The sequence below is a fragment of the Colobus angolensis genome, unplaced genomic scaffold (assembly GCF_000951035.1).
Source record: "Colobus angolensis palliatus isolate OR3802 unplaced genomic scaffold, Cang.pa_1.0 Scaffold50, whole genome shotgun sequence".
In the NCBI taxonomy this organism is placed as follows: Eukaryota; Metazoa; Chordata; class Mammalia; order Primates; family Cercopithecidae; genus Colobus; species Colobus angolensis.
The window spans coordinates 3,214,765-3,221,569 of record NW_012118488.1 but is presented as its reverse complement, the minus strand read 5'-3'; the positions used below and the strand labels follow the sequence as shown (position 1 = coordinate 3,221,569).

At 48.9% G+C, this 6,805-nt stretch overlaps 1 non-coding gene across 1 annotated transcript; it reads right to left on the bottom strand.

The window, feature by feature from the left end:
* Nucleotides 1-5,884: 5,884 nt before the first annotated feature.
* Nucleotides 5,885-5,956, bottom strand: TRNAQ-UUG. The gene has a single exon. It is a non-coding gene; the product is annotated as a tRNA-Gln (tRNA).
* Between the last annotated feature and the right edge of the window lie 849 nt (nt 5,957-6,805).

Sequence of the window (6,805 nt, the reverse complement as noted above, 5' to 3'; positions counted from 1 at the left end):
AGGATGGTCTCGATCTCCTGACCTCGTGATCCGCCCGTCTCAGCCTCCCAAAGTGCTGGGATTACAGGCTTGAGCCACCGCGCCCGGCCTATTTCTTAAACCTTTATTTCAGTTTTGTGCATGTGTGTATGTGTATACTGGTTTCTGATGAAAAACACATATCTTACTGAGAGTCTTAGTACAAACACACAAAAAATGGTGAAAGTCATGGAGAAATAATGAAAAAGCTCATGGTGAGTAAAGTCCTAAATTGGGAATGAGGATTCACAGACGAGCCAAGCCTCAGAGAGGAAGGCAGGGTACCTTTTGTGGAGCCCAATCTCCATCTGAGTGCAGAAATCTTCCTACACTCACAACTGACAAACAGTTTTGAGCTTCTCTGGAAGACTTCAGGCACCAGCAGCTCAGTATTTCTCAAGCCTAAGCCTGTTGAAACCACCTTTGCAAAGATTCTGACAGTAAAAGAAATCTGACATGGCCAACTCCATCTTGCTTCTAGCCTCACAGATGGCTGTCTTCAGCTCATTCCTGCACAAAGGCCAAACTAAACATGGGAGGAATTTGGTTTATAGTTTAACTTGAAAGCAAGGACGGTAATGGTCCCTCCCTAAAACTAACCTCCTCCTTGCTCAGGGACCAAAAATGTAGGCGTAGTTTCTATAATCCTTTACTGCTCAGAGGTCACGTGGCCAGAGGTCACAAGATTTGTGATTTGCCCGCCCTGTAGATAACATCACTACCGTAAAACCTAGGCTTGGTCTTTTGAGATGCATTCTGGCAACTGACAGACCCCACCTAGATCAGTGATTCATGACTTAACTGGGCCTGTGGCCCCACCAAGAGGCAGATGCAGCACAGAAGGACCATTTTCCACACCCCTGTGATTTAATCCCTAACCAGTCAGCAGTGCCCATTCCTAGCCCCCTGCTCATCAAATTGTTCGTAAAAACCCCAATTTATGAGCCTTCAGGGAGACTGATTTGAGTAATAACTCCATCTCCAGGCTGGGCACAGTGGCTCACGCCTGTAATCCCAGCACTTTGGGAGGTCGAGGCGGACGGATCACCTGAGGTCAGGAGTTCAAGACCAGCCTAGCCAACATGGCAAAACTCCATCTCTACTAAAAATACAAAAATTAGCCGGGTGTGGTGGTGCATGCCTGTAGTCCCAGCTACTTGGGAGGCTGAGGCAGGAGAATTGCTTGAACCCAGGAGGCAGAGATTGCAGTGAGCCGAGATCACACCACTGCACTCCAGCCTGGATGACAGAATGAGACTCTGTCTAAAAAAATAAAATAAAATAACTCCATCTCCCACGTGGCAGACCTCATGTCAATTGAACTCTTTCTTTAATGCAATGCTGAGGTCTTGGTGAATTGGTTTGGTCTGTGCAGCGGGCAGGAAGAACCCCCTGGGTGATTACAGTGTTCTGCCAATGGACAGCTCAAGTTGTTAGAACGTTCATCCTCTTTGCCCCTCTAGCTTCCACCCATGAGTTCTAATTCTCCACCTCTGTTGTAATCCAGACTAGGAACAAATAGGCAAATAAACTAAGAAAGCTATCTTGTGACCTCTAAGTTTCGTTTTCCTCCTGGTATAATAAGTATTTGTGTTTCTCAAGTATCTGAGCTTCCATAGACTTCACTATTCTAGTTGTTTCTCTAGCAGTTACCATTCTTGACTATATTATGGATCAGATATAGATATAAGGACTTTTCATTTCTATTTTACTAATTCTCACAACACTCTATGCAAAAGGTACTATTATTATCCTTTTGCATATGAGGCTCAGGACACTTAAATTGCTTACCCAAATTACACAGCCAGTTAGTGGCAGGATGAAATTTACCAATGTCTTTGTGTGATACCTAGAATTGATCTCAATCCTCCAGATGTGGTTTGACTGGCCCAAAGTAGAGAATCTTTATCTTGACTTCCCCTTGGTGGGCAAACTTTTCTTTTTTTTTTCTTTTTGAGATGGAGCCTCGCTCTGTCGCCCAGGCTGGAGTGCAGTGGCCGGATCTCGGCTCACGGCAAGCTCCGCCTCCCGGGTTTATGCCATTCTCCTGCCTCAGCCTCCCGAGTAGCTGGGACTACAGGCGCCCGCCACCTCACCCGGCTAGTTTTTTGTATTTTTTAGTAGAGACGGGGTTCCACTGTGTTAGCCAGGATGGTCTCGATCTCCTGACCTCGTGATCCGCCCGTCTCGGCCTCCCAAAGTGCTGGGATTACAGGCTTGAGCCACCGCACCCGGCCTTTTCTTTTACTTAAAATAGAGATGGGGTCTCACTATGTTGCCCAAGCTGGTCTCAAACTCCTGGCCTCAAGTGATCCTCCTGCTTCGGCCTCCCAAAGTGCTAGAATTGCAGGCATGTGCCACCTTGCCCAGCCTAACATTCTTATGTATGTCTCTAGGTGCACATATGCAAACATTTCTGTGAATATATGGGCAAGAGTGAAATTGCTAAAGCATAGGGTCTAGCATCTCCAAGTTTAGTAATGTCAAACTGTCTTCCACCAATTTACACTCCTACGAAGGTTCATATTATTCCATATTCTTAACATCAGCATTGGCATTCTGGTGAGTGTGTAGTGGTATCTGATTGAGTTTTTAATTTGCGTTTGCATGATGACTAATGATCTCTTGCATCTTTTCATATGTATATCAGTTATTTTCAGTTTCCTTTCTCAGTGAAGTGCCCGTTCAAGCCTTTTATTTTTCTATTAGATTGTCTTTTCTTATTGATTTTTAGGATTTTTCTTCTTTTTCTTCTTCTTCTTTTTTAAACCCAAACTGTGTATTTCCCCTACTTTATTTTATTTTTGACACAGGATCTTGCTCTGTCACCACGGTTGGAGTGCAGTGACGCAATCACGGCTCACTGAAGCTTTGACCCCAAGGGCTCAAGCCATCCTCCTGTCTCAGCCTCCTGAGTAGCTGGGACCACAGGTGTGCACCACCACACTCAGCCAATTTGTGTATTTTTAGTAGAGATATGTTTTTGCCATATTGCTCAGGCTGGTCTCCAACTCCTGGGCTCAAGTAATGCCTGCCTCAGCCTCCCAAAGTGTTGGGATTACAGATGTGAGCCACCACTCCTGGCTGGATTTTTCTATTGTAATCTATATTTAAGTTATTTGTCAATTATGCATTAAAAATGTCTTTTCCTGGCTGGGCGAGGTGGCTCACACCTGTAATCCCAGCACTTTGGGAGGCCGAGGTGGGCAGATCACTTGAGCTCAGGAGCTCAAGACCAGTCTGGGCAACATGGTGTAACCCTGTCTCTACTAAAGATACAAAAATTAGGCCAGGCGCAGTGGCTCACAACTGTAATCCCAACACTTTGGGAGGCCGAGGCGGGTGGATCACCTGAGGTCAGGAGTTCAAGACCAGCCTGGCCAACATGCCAAAGCCCCATCTCTACTAAAAGTACAAAAATTAGCTGGAGGCCTGTAATCCCAGCTACTCGGGAGGCTGAGGCAGGAGAATCGCTTGAACCTGGGAGGTTGAGGCTGCAGTGAGCCGAGATCACACCACTGCACTCAAGCCTGGGGGCAAAGTGAGATTCCATCTCAAAAAACAAAGCAAAGAAACAAAAAAATCCAAATATCTTTTCCTATTCTGTGGCTGACCTTGTCACTTTATTATTAGGGTCTTTTGACAAGGAGAACATACAGTATCACATAGATATGGTGAAGTATATCAACATTTTAGAACCTTTTGTGTCTTTTTTGGGAAGACGTTCCTTACCTTGAGGTCAAGAAGGTAGTCTCCTATGTTGTCTTCCAGAAGCTTTATTGTTTTTTCTTCACACTGAAGTCTACAATTCACATGGAATTTATTGCTCTGTTTAATATAAGTTAGGGAGGAATTCGATTTTATATTTTTCCATATGGACACTCAATTGTCCCAGAACAATTTATCAAAAAGTAGGTCCTAACTGGGCATGGTGGCATGTGCCTGTAGTTCCAGCTACTTAGGAGGCTGAGGGAGGAGGATCATCGGGGTCCAGGAGTTCGAGGTTGCAGTAAGTTGTGATCGTGCCACTGCACTCCAGCCTGGACGACAGAGCAAGACCCTGTCAAAAAGAAGAAAAAAGAGGAGGAGGAGGAGGAGAGGGGGAATGGGGAGTAGGAGGAGGGGGAGGAGGAGGAAGAGGAGAGAAGAAAGAGGGAAAAAATGAAAGGAAAAGTAAGTTCTTTTCCCCACTCCTCTGTTGTGCCACCTTTGTCATAAATCAATTGTCCAGATACGTGTGAGGCTGAACCTGGGTTCCCTATTCTGTTCCGTTGGCATGTTTTCCCATCCTTGCACCAGTACCGAACTACCTCAATTTCTATAGCTTGCAGTTGATTATAAGCTTTACGGTCTGGTGGAGCAAATCCTCCCATCTCTCATGGCTAGGTATTTTTGAGGCTGGGATTGCTCATATACACAGATCCATTCAACCGTTTAGGGAGCGTGTGGGGTGGGGTGGGGAGGACGGGTGCTCAGGGGAGAGGTGGGAGAGCAGCGCGAGGATCCTCTCTTTTTCTGTGGCATCCTCCCAAGGGGCGGGAACATATAACCACAGTGCCAATCACCATGTAGGGAGATCATAAATGTGTCTGCGGGCTCCCTTGTCACTTATCCTAAAGGGGCAGGCACCTCTCAAAACCCAGATGGTGATCCAAAGAAGCTGCTTCACGCACGTCTCCCATACAATCCTAAAGTTATGCCCTTCCTCGCAAAGCACGTGTGCCTGCTCAGCACCCTAAACACGGATCCTGGACAGATTCGCCCAGAGAGAGGCGCTCAGTCCGGCTGAGGACTCCCTTAAGACGCCCTGGCGGGCTGAAGAACCGGTCCCTTAGTCAAGCGGCTGTTTTTCTTTTCTCTTTTCTTTTCTTTTCTTTTCTTTTCTTCTCTTCTCTTCTTTCTCTCTCTCCTCTCTCTCTCTCTCTCTCTCTCTCTGTCTCTCCCTCCTTTCCTCTTTCACCAGCTGCAGCATCTAAGGGACTGTTTTCTTTCTTTCGTTTTTTTTTTTTTTCTTATTTTTTGAGATGAAGTCTCGCTCTGTCTCCCAGGCTGGAATTCACTGGCGCGATCTCGGCTCACTGCAACCTCCACTTCCCGGGTTCAAGCCATTCTCCTGCCTCAGCCTGCCCAGTAGCTGAGATTACAGGCGCACGTCACCACGCCCGGCTAATTTTTGTATTTTTAGTTGAGACGAGGGTTCCCCATCTTGGCCAGGCTGGTCTCGAACTCCGGCCTCCCAAAGTGCTGGGATTACAGGCGTGAGCCACCGCATACAGCCTAAGGGACTGTTTTCTGACGGACAGCCACAGACGACGTCACTGAGCACCGGACAACCAACACAAACACACTAGGGTGCGTGCCAGACCCCAAGAAAACCCCAGTCCCCTCTGGGGACCGCAGCCTCGTTATTGTTTGTGACCAATTGGAGTCCCGCAGGCGCCATTTCCCCGCCCCTCGGTTCCCTCGAGCCACTTCCTTGGCGGCTCAGGCAGCAGTAACGTATCGCGCTTGCTCAGTAGCCAATAAGAAACATGCCGGCACCCTCGGCCACCTGGGACCTCCTAGACCGGCCGACCTATCTATGCCCCGCCCGAAGCAGCATCCTCCGGATCCTTCGGGTTCTTTCGGAAGTTTCCCTCCAGGGTAAAGTCGCGTTGGCTCTCCCATCAACACATTTTTCTGCCCGACTCTCGCGCGTGCGCACTGACACCCTCAGGACGGCCCTGAAATGAAAAAATCTTGAGAGAGGAGGAGGGACCCTAAGCCGCTGTGTCTGGCAGGTCACTGGGGCTACCCACACAACCTGAGGTGGCCGCTGCCGGAAGCGGTCCCCAAAACAGGAATTGTAGGACCAAAACGTATGGTGAGGTCCCACCGAGATTTGAACTCGGATCGCTGGATTCAAAGTCCAGAGTGCTAACCATTACACCATGGGACCTCCTGGCTGCTTTAGGTGGCCGCGAGTCTCCTCAAGCCAGGAGAGCTCTGGGCGGTCTTTCCAGAGAGGCGGCCGTGTCCGCCTTTGCCAGACTGGGCCATGGGCCGAGGCCCCACGGGCTGCGCGGTGAGGGCTTCGGCGTCCTTCGCGTTCCAGGCGTTTCTGGTCCTGGGGTTATCCTGTCTTCCTGCGCTCCTCTGGGGGCTGGGAGGTCGGAAAGGCAGCAGGCTGGCAGGATTGGCTATGTGGGGCCGGACTGGGTCCAGGGAAAGCCTGCTCCAACCCTAGTTCCAGGGCAGGAGGCACGGCGCACGGAGCCTGGGTTGTTTGTTTATTTACGTTAGGGGTGCCTTAGAAGAGGTGTTTTGGCCAAGCGGGAAGGGAAGCGGACTGGCATGTGGGGAACTAACGGTTCAAAACCCCTAGGCGCCCCAGGGACGCGCGAACGGAGACTTTGAAATTGCGCCGGCAGTCTGACCGCGTCGGGGCGAGTCCTACTGTTTAACGTGGCTAGAGCTCTCAAGGAAGAGCGTTCCAAAGTTTCGCCTCCGCTTGCTTGTGTGCCTAATTAAAAACCACCAGGAGGGACTGCTGGGATAACACCCAGATACCCTTCCTTGCTGGGCGATTATCCTTAACTTTAGGATTAAATCAGATCGGTGGAAAAGACACTCCCCTCTGGACTCGCATATTTTAGTGAGCGTCTATGTAAACGGATGTTTCTTCAGGTCGATCTGGCTACATCTAATTTGTACACGTCGTTTGACTCAGTTTCACCTTTGAGACTAACCTACTCAAACACCAAGGCAAGTGCCAAGACATATGTTCCAGGATGTTCTCGGCTGTGTT